Source organism: Mauremys reevesii, linkage group 10 (genome assembly GCF_016161935.1).
Source record: "Mauremys reevesii isolate NIE-2019 linkage group 10, ASM1616193v1, whole genome shotgun sequence".
NCBI lineage: Eukaryota > Metazoa > Chordata > Testudines > Geoemydidae > Mauremys > Mauremys reevesii.
Window position 1 is genome coordinate 34290805 of NC_052632.1, and position 12651 is coordinate 34303455.

General features: G+C 47.8%; 1 long non-coding RNA gene across 1 annotated transcript; it reads right to left on the minus strand.

Annotated features, from left to right (window-relative positions):
- Window positions 1–8423: 8423 nt before the first annotated feature.
- On the minus strand, window positions 8424–9642 carry LOC120373117. Its single transcript, XR_005585398.1, has 3 exons — window positions 9204–9642; window positions 8968–9040; window positions 8424–8579 (listed from the first exon to the last, which is right to left on the minus strand). It is a non-coding gene; the product is annotated as an uncharacterized LOC120373117 (long non-coding RNA).
- Between the last annotated feature and the right edge of the window lie 3009 nt (window positions 9643–12651).

Below are 12651 nucleotides of genomic sequence, written 5' to 3' on the forward strand. Positions count from 1 at the left end.
TTGGTGCAATTATGGGGGAATTATCAAATTGGGTATTCTTGTGTGTATTAAGATTTCTGCCCAGGGGAACATCCTGTGTTTTCAATCTATTGTCTGCGAGATGTGCTCGTATGCTGTCTCCCAGAGGGTTTTTTTTCTTTCTTTTACTTTTCTTTTCTTTAGTTAAAAGCCTTCTTTTTAAGAACCTGATTGATTTTTTCCCTATTTTTGAGATCCAAGGGAATTGGATCTGGACTCACCTGGGAATTGGTGGAGGAGTCCCTCAAGGCTACCCAGGGAGGGGAAGGTTTTTGGGGGAAAGGGAGTGATCCAGGTACTCAGAAATTCTGGATGGTGGCAGCGAGACCAGATCTAAGCTGGTAATTGCTTAGAAGTGCCCATGCAAGTCCCCACATCTGTACCCTAAAGTTCAGAGTGGGGATGAGACCTATGACACCTTAGACTCTGTCAACCGTGAGTCTCTGTGGAAAGTCATGTCAAATTTTGGCTGTCCAAGCAAATTTATCACCATTATTAGATTCCTCCATGTCAGATGACTGCCTCTATCCAGTGCAATGGCTCTACCTCTGAGCCCTTTGTCACCAAACTGGTATAAAACAAGGCTGTATACTGACATCCACCCTTTACTCCGTTTTCTGAGCAGCTATGAAAATACTAATACAAGACTGTCTACCACAGGGCATTGGCATCAAATATCAGACTGATAGCAACCTCTTCAACCTCTCTTGTCTCCGTGCCAGAACTAAAGTAACATCAGCAACACTAACCAAACTCCAGTACACAGATGACTGTACTGTAGTCGTCCATTCAAGGAGGATCTACAAACAGACCTTAATTGCTTCTCTGAAGCTTACAAAAGCCTAGGACTAACTCTGAACATCAGCAAAACAAAAGTTCTCCACCAGCCAGTCCCCGGTCAATCATCAGACTCAGCAAGGAAGATCTATATTAACAAAGAAGAACTGGAAAGTGTAGAATACTTTGCCTACCTTGGCAGCCATCTCTCCCCCATTCTTAGCAAGCCCATATATATCTGCAGTGCATGCCCCTAGTCCACTCCTTACAACTTATGGTCATGTTCTGTTTTGGAGGATCATGAGTCTCTGTATCCCTTTTGTATCCCATGGGAGGGGTGAGGAGTGAAGTTGTGCTTAGGCCAAGGCCAGGCTTTACTTTGACTTTTAGTGTTTCTTATGCCTCCCCTCCCCGACTTTGCTCTTCCTAACTGTTTATGGTCATATATTGCACTTCCACCATAACTTGTAACACTTCAGCTTCATCTCTTATCTCTTCCCATTATACTAGCGATTCCATCTGGCCAAGCAGAAACAACAGACAATGTCCCAGCTCCCTGCCCACACCTCAGCATGGACATTCTCAGGCCAACAAACAGGCTTATAAGCTATGGTCTGTAAATAACTCTGGCATTTCTTTTCTTAATTATTAAATCTGTAGTTAGTTTACTATAGAATTGTCTGTCAGTGTTGTCCTTGGTGTGAGGTCTAAGGTGTGACTTGCCCTGAGATAAGTGACTGGTCCTTCGGGGATGGAACAACTTGTACATTTTGTGATTTTTGGAGTAAAGCAGCCATTGATGACATAAGTTTAGCTGACCAGGTTGGCAAGATAGACTGGAAGATAGACCTGCGTCGGACCAGAGAGATCCTCATCCTCGGCGAGGTCGTCTACTGACCCTCACTCCCCTCGCCCCAGCAAGAGACAAACATCATCTGATAGAACTGAGGGTAAGAAGAGACCAGCTCCTTCCTCAGTTTCTGAGGCACAAACAATAAGAGTGCAAGCACTGCAAATTAGAAATGTGCTGGGCTCTCATATGCTGGATTTGTATGAGGAGTGATTTGTACACTAATCACTTGCGATGTGGCAGGAGGAGAAGCCTGTGGTAGGGCCAGATACCCCACCCAACCGGATATACCCTGCCAGCTGAGGGAAGTACTGGAGGGTTCTTCTGATGCTGCTTTTGCTTTTCTGAGGGGGAGAGGGGACCGCTGAGCAGCTTCCAAGGGAAAGCAGGGTCCCCTGCTGATACCCCTGCTTGTCATGAAGAGGGAAGACCCAGCCTGCCAAGGAGGACAGGTGACAGCCCCTTCAGCAGAGTTCTGCCATGGGGAGAGCCCCCTGCGATTGGTTGCTCTGCCCCAGACGGCCAGCAAGTGGAGCAGTCAGCCAATCAGAGCTGCTTTCGAAGAGGTCTTTCCATTCCCAGCCCCTCCCTTCAGTAACTGGAAGCCATTCTCATAGGAGCAGGGGGAGCAGAAAGAACACAGCAGCGTAGGGCTGGGAGCAATGGGGCTGGGATGGACGGCACGTCTACTCCTGCCCCCTCCCTCCTGGGAGCATCGGGCCTAGGAAGGGACAGGGGTGGGTGAAGAGCTCTTGGAGCCATGTCCCTCACCCCAACCTGAGAGACTGGGCAACACTAATTATCTCTCACACACTGAGGATGGGCAGGGGGAGTTCAGAAATCCAATGACAGACCAAATAACATAATGTCTTTTAAAAGTCTAATTATTTCTGATCTCTTGAGGTTGGCAATTCTGCTTCTGCTGTCACCGCTGGGGATGCTGGCACTAGGCACTCTGAGTGAAATCCCTCTTCCTTCACAAAGGGAATCACTAGGATCTGAGTGGTTTCTGCCTCCTGTTGCTACAGCTGGAAGTGAATGAGAAGGCCAGTGAAAGAGAGAGTGGGCAGAAAAACAGACCATCTCTGGATACAAAGTGTGGTGGGTGGGGGCACCCTGGTTCAGGCAGCTGTCCCCAAATTCCAACCCACGTGCCTTGGGATGGAAACCCCCATTTGCCTCCTATTATGCCACAACCCATTGGTTCTCTTCCATAGCCTTCAGGGATGTAGGAATCTACACCAAAATAAATGCTGAACTCAGATATATATCAATTTATTTTTCTGGGCAGGGACAAAACCATAATTAATAAGAAGGACCATTAACAGAGCCCTATGAGAAAAATCACCCTGTAACCCCAGCAGTAACACAATACACTAAACAACAAAATAACCCTTGTTTCACTGACACATAACCCGAGCTGCCCTCCAGCCTCAAACCCAGTGATTGCTGATGCCTGGGTGCAGTGTGAGCTTAGGGTGGCAAGTCCATCACAAACTCATGCCACTAAGAACTGTATGTTACACTGCACCACACTGTCATTTCTCATATGGTCACACTATTGATCACATGGAGATCACTGCCATTCAGGGCAGAGAAATACAGGCTACAGTGTAACTTGTGATGTTGGACTTTTTTGTTTCTCCGTGCAGGTAGAGATTCTTTTTCCAATTAGGACATCACTACACCTAAAGCTGTATGCGTACTGAATTACCACCTCAGCAACACTATGATATTCATACATAATTGACTTTTAATTCTCCACTTATTTTTCAGGTTATTGGTAATATCCTGCGATGACTACAGACAAAAATCTGAAAGAAATCCTTCTAGATATACTGGACAATCTCTCAGGGGAAAAGGAAGGAGATCTTGAAAGATTTAAATTCAGCTTAGAAAATGCTGACTATGAAAAAAAAGCACCAATCCCCAAAGGTCGGCTGCAGGAAGCTGACACTCGGATGAAACTTGTAGACCTCTTGTGTGAATACTACAAGGAACATGATGCAGTGAATGTAGCTATATCGGTCCTTGAAAAGATCAATCTCAGGTTTTCACACCCTGCTGCAGCGCTGCAAATTTGTAAGTGTAGCCAAGCCCTTAGTTGTTTCCAGCAGCATCTTGAGTGGCGTAGCAAGGGAGAACTGACACTCAGATTACTTCACTCCCCACCCTTAAATAGGATTTGCATAAGGCAGGAATCCTTTGTCTCCCAAACTTGAACCCCCCCACCACTTCCTTTCCAGTGGAAAGTTACAAGAAGTCACAGGTAATGTTCAGTATCAGGTGACAAAACCACCTGATTGTAGTATTCCAGAGTCCATGCATTAGCAGCAATATGGAGCACCCACAGGAAGGCAAGCCTTTTCATAGTCCATTGTGCTAGCTGATGGGCCATTAGCACTGTCTGGCTTCTCCACTGTTGTACCTGAAGTGTTAGTAGTGGAAGTGAACCAAAGCAGGAAATATTAAATAGATACACAGGCCAATATTCCTAACTTTAGAAACAGAAATGAAATATTCACACAAGTAGGACAAACACATTCAGTAAAACATAACCTATCCAATGATATCTCACATGAACTATCTCACATAAAGCATATTCCAGTTGTATCATATTCATAAGCATATCTCCATAAAGAATATGGAATGCAATGTCACAATAGGTCATTCAGGGTGTCAACAGGTTACACTCAATAGGGAGTATGAGCAGAGAAGAAATAGGGTGTTGCTATGCTGGAAGGCATTAAAGGGTTCCATCAACTGATTGTTTGCTGTAGAGACAACTTTAGAGATTCTTCAAGCTGTTGCGGTACTAAATAGATGGCAGGGACTTCATGTGTTTCCCCTAGTTTCCCCAGAAATCAATAGGGTTCTGCAATTGATGTCAAAAGCATTTTCTGAAATTTTGGGATTGGCTGAGGTATACGGCATGCACACAGACGGACAAATAGAAAAATGCCTTTGAAGTGAGTGTATGGCCTTCGCAAGCTCAACCAATAATATTCTACTACTGAGAAGTCCACTAAGAACTGCTCTTTCAAAATGGCTATCTCCATCAGGATTGAAGTCCAAGCCCACGGTCAGGTGGCTATTTTGAGAAAGGCATCTATTTCCCATTGTTCCCAGTGGGACTGAAGTTTCAGGCTGCTTTTAACAAATATGGGTGTTGGTCTCACTCTCATTGGAAAGTCGGTTTTTTGACAGTGCTGCCACAGCAACACTTTAATGCCTCAAGTGTAGACAAAGCCATAGAGAAGAATGTTATGCATCAGCCTCTGCTGGAAGAAACTTTCAGTTATGAAAAAAGGAAAAAAATAATCCAGAATATTTATTTTCAAATATTACTTATTGCACTAGATTTACTCAACAGAGGAGAGAGTAAAGGGAAAACAGAGCTGTGTGTGGAAGGATACAAGAGGGGGGAAATGAGTGAGTGTGTGAGAAAGAGAGAGAGAGAGAAAGAGGGAATATGTGGGGAGCAGGAGGGAGGGTGAAACTGGAGCAAGTGTGTGCAAGGGACTATGGAGGACAGAGAGGAAGAGGGATTTGGAATATGCATGGAGGGGATGTCGGGAGGTGAAAGAGGCAGGGAACTTTTGGCATGGTGTTGTGTGAATCTGGTGATGCAAAGCATCTGCTAACCCAGTCTAACTGGACTCCATGCTCTGAGTTTGGGTTAGAGCAGCCAGAGTATGCCATTGAACCTGGCCTTAAAAATTAAATTAAAAAAAATGCAAGGTTGATGCTTCCTGCATGTCCACCGTCTGGGCCAGCTCACGCTCTATTGAGATGGATGCAAGGCTGACCTGTGTCATTGTGGAGTGTAGACGTGTGTTTATTAACTTCAGCTTGGAGAAGCTGCGTTCTCCAGTGGCAACTGTTACAGGAAGTGATAGAAGTATGTGCAGAGCAACAAAAGCATTTGGAAAGAGGCTGGTCATCTTATTTGTGCACATATATTCCAGAACAGCCTTTGGAGTAGATCCTGCTGAAATGTAACTTGAAAGGGCTTTCAGTTTGGGGTCTCTTATGGGATTATCCCCTGCCTCATAATCAAAATGTCTTCTTCTTCGGTGACTCTTGTATTCTTGAATGGGTGGGAAAATAGCTTCAGTGTGAAGTTCCTCTGCCAACTTCTGTGCACTCTTCAGAACGGTTTGAAATCCCTCATCTGACCGGTCAGACTGTAGGTCTGACTTTGCTTTGTCCAGTTGTTCCATTGCGCCAGATATATCAAGGTCAACACCTTGGAGTCTCTTGCTTACAACATTTATTTCAAACAGTATGTCATGCCACAACACTAAGCCACACAGAAATTTGAAGTTATGTATGTTTCTGGTGATTCCATTTCCCTCTGCTACTGTTCTCCCAAGAACAGTTCCTGTCATAGCATTATCCTCCATAATGACAACTATGGCATCAAACTCAGCCATCAGCCCCACAATTTTAAGGAAGTTTCCATAGTTTGGCATATGTAGCTGATCTGAAGTGCCACACAGTGCTGGGTTTTGGGTAGCAGCATTCTCACAATGGCAATGAGCCTTTTCAGAACATTTTGCCAGTAAAGAGACTCTGATGCAATCTTCTCTTGATGCTGATCATCTATGGTGGACTTTACCCTTAGGCTCATCTCAAGCTCTTTCCGCCTATGAGATGCTCTCTGGTGATTTGCTGCCTTCTCATGGCATGCCACATTTCTAGCCAGATTTTGCCAGTCCTTTGTTCCTGTAGAACGCAATGTGGCTGGAACGTTAGACTGGAGGAGTTTGCAACAAAAACTTAGGTTTTTGAGTACCTAAGCCATGACCTCTCCACTTTGTCACCATTGGGGATTTCACACCAGGAATGTGTTGGATGGAAGCTTCTATTTTCATTTTCTTTGGGGAACATGAAGTTTTTCACTTGCTGTGGCCCATGCAGTACAAGGAAGTCCCTCAGGCTACTGCTCAGGTGGGTCCACAGTCCTGGATCATCTAGACTTAAGGAACTAAACTCATCAGCAGCTGTTTCTTGTGCCTCCACCACACTCTTCTCTGATCTACACTTTTCTTCAGGCATGTGCATGGTTTACATCCATTTGGGATGGAGATATGGATGCTGCAGTAGCTGCCAGGTCGCCTGCACTCTGACTAACTGGAAGATCAGGCATCTCTTCACCACTCACATCCTCATTGGGGATGGAAGGCTCACCGTGAACATTTGTGTCTCTGTATCTCAGGAGAGCTCCTTCCTGCATAGATAGAAAAGCTTCCTTTGCTTGCTTTCTTTTTCTGAATGCTGCCCCAGAGGGGCGTTTTCTTCTTTCACTCATGACTGCTGTTCTGTGCCAGCTAGAGTGGCTCTCAACACTCAGTTGAAGGGGACAAAGAAGCAGGCTGGTAGCAGGGCCTGAGTGAGGGAAGATATCAGCCTCTTAAGGGCCTAACTGGCTCCTACTACTTCAGGAAATAGGAAGCTCCCTGAGAAGCTGGTGTTAATCAGTCCAGGCTCCTGGGGGTGCTCAAGAGGTACATAAGAGGCTCCTCCTCCTCCTCTCTCTCCCTGAAGCTCCTGTTGCTTTCTGTTATTCCCTCTCCCCTTTTCTCCTGCCTGCCTGTTATGTCTCTTGGGCCCCCTTCCTCCAGCACAGCACTCCACCATCTCTGTGCATCTCGAGCAGTGAGAAAACATATGCACCAGCACCAGACAATTTTTCTACACTCTGGATCCTAGTGGCGCCCGCCCACAGTCTGGCACCTGTGGCAGCCGCCTCAGTTCGCCTCATGGTAAGGCCAGCCCTGTCCTATGGGCACGGAGAACCTAGCTCCCACTGAGGTCAGCCAGGGAGGGTGGATGTGCACATTGCAGGAAATAGACGGTCAGGGCAGCATAATCCACTGAAAAAACCACGTCTTGCTAATTGCAAATCAGGCTCTCCCAGTGTGGCTCTTCGTCCTGCCTCTGTTGGCTGGAGCATGAGCAGAGCTTTATGAGACAGCTGCTGTGGCTGTGGCCAGCCATTGAAGCGAGTTTCCCATCGTCTCTCTTCTGGCTGTGGATGTTCGACTGCAGCAGCCCTGCAAAGGCACCGGCCTCGCTCTCTAATGTCCATTCTCCCCTTGCTTGCATGGCGCTTCATGGACCATGGAGTAGCCTCATGAAAACATCCCAGTTGTGGACACAGGCACCAGCACCAATTCCACAAGCTAAAGTCCCCTTTGCAATCCAGGGAACCAGCCTGGGTTGTCTGGAGCGCAGGGTGTGGCCCATGGTGACTGCAGACACTGCCCCTGCTGCACAACGACTCCTGGGACCCTCTAGCCCATAAGCACTCGGCTCTCCCGCATTCTGCTGAGCGGCTGAGATCTGGGGGAACAGAAACCCTTTGTTAGAGATGGAAAATCTCCTCCCAGGAACACTCTGTCAATGGCTGCCAGACGCCGTCCCTGTGAAACCCCAAATGTGCAGCCCCTCGGATTCCCACAGGGGAGATCTCAGCTTATTCACTTGTCACCCGTGGCCGCAGTCTCTGACAGGGGGAATGCAGAGGAGGTTTCTGCCAATGGTCCCTTCTACAGGGCACAGAATGGGAGGAGGTTTGGCCTTGTGATGTGAGGCCTGGGTCTGAGAATCAGGGCTCCTGGGATCTGGGGCTCTGGAATGGGGTGTGGTCTAGTGAGTGGAGCTGGATTTGTTGACAGTGAGTGAGAGGGGCTTGTGCTGAAGGACCCTGGGTCAATCCCCACCAATTCCTGTGATGTCTATATGTGGCCACGATTTTACTTACCTCTCAATGTAGGTTATTTAGCCCATTCCTGGACACATGTGTTACATCTGCTGCTGGCCATCCCTGAGATGTAGGTCCTTCATCCACACAAGGACATGGCACATCAAGGTCAATCCAGCAGCTCTCATCTGGTCTTCACCTCCACAATGGACGGTGAGCCCTAGCCTGACCAGAGAAAGACAGGGTGGTGTTCTTCAGGGGAATCTGCTGGTGCTCCTGTATTCCCTGCTCCACCTCACACCTCGACACGCTAAGGGTTTTCCAAAGATACCACTAATCTCAGATAAACAAAGCATCTGAGATGAGGTCAGTGTGGGTGGATTTACTGAGCAGACTGGTTCTAACGGAAGAACAGATTTCTCCCCCGCTCTGGGGAGATTCCCATAGGAAAAGTCTCTGATGGTGGGGGTGGGGGCAATGCAAACCCTCAGCCCCTTGAATGGCAGGAAATCAGGACTCGGGGAGGTAAGGGTGTCTCTGTCCTGCTGAAGGGAGCAGACCTGGAGAGCAGAAAGAGCACTAGTGGCATAGTAGGAAAGCCAGTGACTTCTACCTGTGAAGGTGGCTGAAGTTTCTGGCAGACATTAGAGTTCCGGATCCTTACATCTCCTTTGGGGATCTTTTTCCTAGGAATAAAATAAGGACACCACACAGAGAATGACATTGGAATCCCAGGGAAAAGGGATTATCTCAGCCAGGCTACGTACCAGGAACCCAATTTTTGTCCCAAGAGCCACAATTACCCAGATGAGGTTTTCTTCCCCATTTGCTTTCAGGTTATTTACTCACAGTATTCATTTGTTTGCTTTGCCGGGTCTCCACTCTCTGCAGTTGTTCACTGGTTTTAGTAACAATCTTTCAGTTTTTGATTCTCTTTCCTCTTCTTACAGTGTAGCATCTGCTTAGCAATTTTTTTTAAATAAAAATAAATTTAAACCAAAATCCTGATCTTACATTGAAGAGGAAGGTTTCTGAGAATTTGGCTGCAGAACTTTAGTGTCTGCATATTTCAGTCACTATTAATTATTCAGGTGCAGGTCTGATGCAATCTGCACACTCAAGAATGCCCATATGATGCACGGGGGACCCTTAGAATACCTGTCAAAAAGAGAAGAAGAGAGTAGATTAAAAGGTGGGGAAATCAACCAATGCATCAGCACGTCTCTGCATCATTGAAGCACCAGGCATGGGGGCAAAACAGGCTAAAAATCCCCATGGTTCTTTCCCACTAGACAGACATCCAAAAAGAAAAAGGCTTTCAGACAATTATTTCCTTACGCTCTGACAGGGTGAAATTCAGCCCTGTGCAGCCAGCCAGGGCAAGGTCTGTGCATCACAGCGGGGTTAAGTGGCACTTCACTGACCAGGTGCTGGGAGACTTCGGTGGCACAGTTTTCCTCCTGGATTGGAACAGCCGGCTGGAATCCTGTGAGGTATAGAGCAGAGAGAGGTTAGGGCCACAACGTTCACCTCAGAGGCTGAGCTTCTACAGACTTTTGGGATGTTCCCATCTGAGGAGGAGGATTTTGGCCAGCCCCAGCTCAGAGCTTTCAGTCACTTCAACCAGTGATTCTCTGGCACAGTTGATCTAAAGCAGCTGAACTTTTCAGGCCTTGCCCCCATCTCCGACCCCCCTCCCACCTCGCATTGCCCTCTAACAGCCCTCTCCCTTCTCTCGATCCCTGCCAAGCCCAAATACAGAGCCTAGCCCATGATCCTCCTCTCTTAGACCCTCTCCTCACACGACCCTCCCCTACCTTTGAGAGGCTGATCCCTGTGCCCTTCACACAGCTCCTGGAGACATCATGGCTCCTCAGGACAACTGGGCAGTGGGTGGTTCCAACCTCTGTGTGGGGTGCGTGGTTTTCCGTCTAAGCATCACTGAGAGCCAGCACGTCTCGATTTCACAGGATGAGTGAAGTCTAGGAAGCGCTGCACTTCTTGAGGACTTCCAACTTCGCCCCATTTATCAATGGCTTCCACCTTATTTGCATCAATGGTAACATCTTCTGGGGAGAGGATGTACCCCCAAAACTCTGTGGAGAGTTGGCTGGAGGTTCCGCTTTTCCCATTCTGTGTTGAGACCATGCTGCCGAAACCTCTCCAGGTTCGGATGTGCTGCGTGTGCTGCTCTGGGTTCTCCAAAAAGAGACGTATTTCACCCGAATAGATGACACTGTCCCCAAATACATCACTGATGAAGTGTTTCAAGGTCAGGGGACCCTTAGTTAGCTCAACTAGCATATCAGACCGTTAAAATGTCCATCGTCTGTTTTGAAATCTGTCTTCAATTTGTCTCTTGGCCAAACGAGGGTTAGATTGGAAATCCTTGCAGATGAAGTTTGATGAAACCCTTTGCAGATTTCCTGTGAGCCAACAATTGTGGGATTCGCAGCAGAGGGTCATGGTTTCAAATGATCACTTTGTTCAGGAGCTGATTGTCTAAAGAGAGGCGTAGCAGAGTCCCACATTTCTTCTTCCCCAAAAGGGCCTGCTCTTAGGACCGGTTTTCATGACTGCATGCAGGGAGATCCACTAATTCTGGTCTCAACAATGCATAAATACAGGGAAAAGCAGCTTTCAACCAAGGTGGTAGGTCAATAGGGCAGTCATAGTCCCGGTGCAGAGGTAACGAGTCCACATTTCTTTCCACGTTATCCATGTAATCTTGGTATTTATCAGGAACGCCACCATCAATCAAACCCTAACCCCTCCCCTTGACCCTCCCAAGCCCTACCCGTTGACCCCTTAGTCTCTCCCACCTGTCACCGGAAGTCCCGCCCCATGGGGGGGTTTAACTCCGGGGTCAAGGTGGCCACATGACTGGAAGCAAGGTGTGTCATGTGACCCCTCTAAGAAATCCTCCCACCACTCTCTACCAATCAGGATGGGTTTCATCCCAGAAGGACCACCCTGAGAGGAGATTTGACCAGTCAGGGTGAGTTCTGAGGTGGGGTGACCCATCCAGAAGTGGGTCGTGTGACCCCTCTAAGAACTCCTCCGACCGCCATCTACCAATTAGGATGGGTTTGACCTGATAGGACTGCCCTAAGAGGAGATTTTGACCAATCAGGGAGAATTCTGGGGCAGGGTGACCCATCCGGAAGTGGGCCATATGACCCCACTAAGAACTCCTCCCAAGGCCCTCTGCCAATCAGAGTGCAGCACCATTACCCCTTAAGTCCCAGCGCCGGACAGATGAGGCCATCTCTTACCAAGGACACATGGTTTAGAAATCGTGGGAAGGCTGCTGAGAGGAAACCTGGACTCCTTCACCATCCCCGTGAGAACTTCAGACTGTCTTCATCCCAAGGGTCTTTGACTATCCGCGGAGAAAGCTCTACATCAGCGACAGTGCCGAGGAGGAGGAGGAGGGAGTGACCGAGGAGCCCTTCGGCCCAGCCATTGATGGATAAACCGGAACCAGAACCCCAAACCCAACTGCTTGTGAGACACCCCAATGAGCATGGTGACCTCTCTTTGTCCACCCACTTAGAGGTGGAATGCGATTGAGGCTGGGGGGAGTCACCAGTGGACAAGGTGAATGGTAAAGACGTCACACAGGTAAATGAATGATTAAGAAGCGATTGCTTCTTAACGGGTAAGAACCAGGAGTTGTGTAAATCTAAAAACAAACACTGTGGCGCTTACACTGTTTCTGTTCTGAAAATCTCTCAACAGCTCAACAATGCCTTTCTAGACTGCCTGGAAGCCCTGGACAGCGTTGCATCAAGCAGGAAGATGAACTGGGCCCACCTCGGTTTTGCTCCATGCCGATACAAATTGTTGAAGAGGACTCTGAGGATGATGGCCATGAGGGGTTTCGGAGGAGGCTTGGCATAGAACTAACTGAGCCAGTGCCACGTCGTGGCGTAAAAAGTCACGCAGACTATTATGCAGCGTTGCTGTTTATGCTGCCCTTAAGCACTGCCTGAGGAAAAGCTTTGTGAAGATTGCGAGGGCCGTGTCATAGATGCGCCAGGCCAACAACCCCACGACTGAGTGTCTTGGACTTCAGTGGATATAAACCACACGCTCTGGGGCCTATGTGCTGAGCTGGGTTTGGAAAGCTGATTAAACACCGTGATTGCCAGAGGTTCTGCTGTGCAATGTCTGTGCCTAAGCCAAGAACATTTAGTGCAAGGGGACCTTGTTCAATGCTGTGCAGTTGAGTGGAGCCCCTGACTGTGTTTTAAAGAAAATAACCTGCTTACAGCTGGAGTGGAAAAATTGGAGG